Source organism: Teleopsis dalmanni, chromosome 1 (assembly GCF_002237135.1).
Source record: "Teleopsis dalmanni isolate 2A chromosome 1, ASM223713v2, whole genome shotgun sequence".
Lineage (NCBI taxonomy): Eukaryota > Metazoa > Arthropoda > Insecta > Diptera > Diopsidae > Teleopsis > Teleopsis dalmanni.
Window position 1 is genome coordinate 66170234 of NC_051846.1, and position 1056 is coordinate 66171289.

General features: G+C 25.8%; 1 pseudogene; it reads right to left on the reverse strand.

Moving 5' to 3' along the window:
- Positions 1-561: 561 nt before the first annotated feature.
- On the reverse strand, positions 562-691 carry LOC119673653 (annotated as a pseudogene).
- Positions 692-1056: the final 365 nt, after the last annotated feature.

Here is a 1056-nt window from a genome sequence, read left to right on the forward strand (position 1 = left end):
TTAAATTTAAAAATCTAAACCAAAATTTTGAAAACGGAAAGAACAATATGGTATTTTGAACTAAACTTTTAAATAAAAAATTTATATATAATTTTCTATTTTTTTTTTTAATATTCAACTTTACATCTTATGATTACTTTGATTTAAAGAGAACTATTGAATATACCTCAATATATATCATTTTTATACTTTTATTTTGAAAACAAATACTTACATGATATTTTCGTTCCTCACACTATACTCTGTTAGACAATTAGTAAATGATCAAAGTCCCCTCACTCTTTCTAAACAAAAAATTTATAACTTTTTATAAATTTCAAAATCGCTTTGGAAGCCATGAAAGTCTATATATATCATACAATCATATATACTCATTGAATCTCTATGATCATTATAAACCTTTTATCTCGAAACAATTTCTAGTGCCGGTTTTTCCAATACTTAAACATTATATCACTTCTAATCCCTTATATCATGCAACAGTCATTTTTCCAACTCTTAAATGGTGATATTATATATAAAGATATATAAACGGTAATAGAAACCTTTTGATGCTACTGTAAAAGTTATATGTAAATAAATGGACTTGTGTTTTTCCTATTGGTTGTCCTCCGATGGAGGATCTATCAGATGCTAAGCTGATAAGAACAGATACTTTATTTTGATTTTAGCCATAAGGCCGAGAAGCGATGCTGTGGAAATCTTCTCCATTCATTCCTAAGAGGTGGTTTAGTGGGTTCTAGTCTCACACAGTGGCTTTCGATGCATCCACCTACTGTCAAAAAAAAAAAAACTACCCTATGGATATTATCTAAGTTATATATGATATAAGTGGACGTTGTATTATTTACTGTAATTTAACTTTCATCAAGCTTATTGAAAAAATATGAAATTTATTATTTAAGAAAGACTTTGTTTATTTTTTTTGAATAAAAGTTTATTTATAATATTTATGTATAAGATAGTTATGTTGGCATAATATTAGTTTAGTTTCGCCAATTGTTTGGAAATTTAATTAATATTAATATTGATGTTACTAAAATTATTCCTACTTAA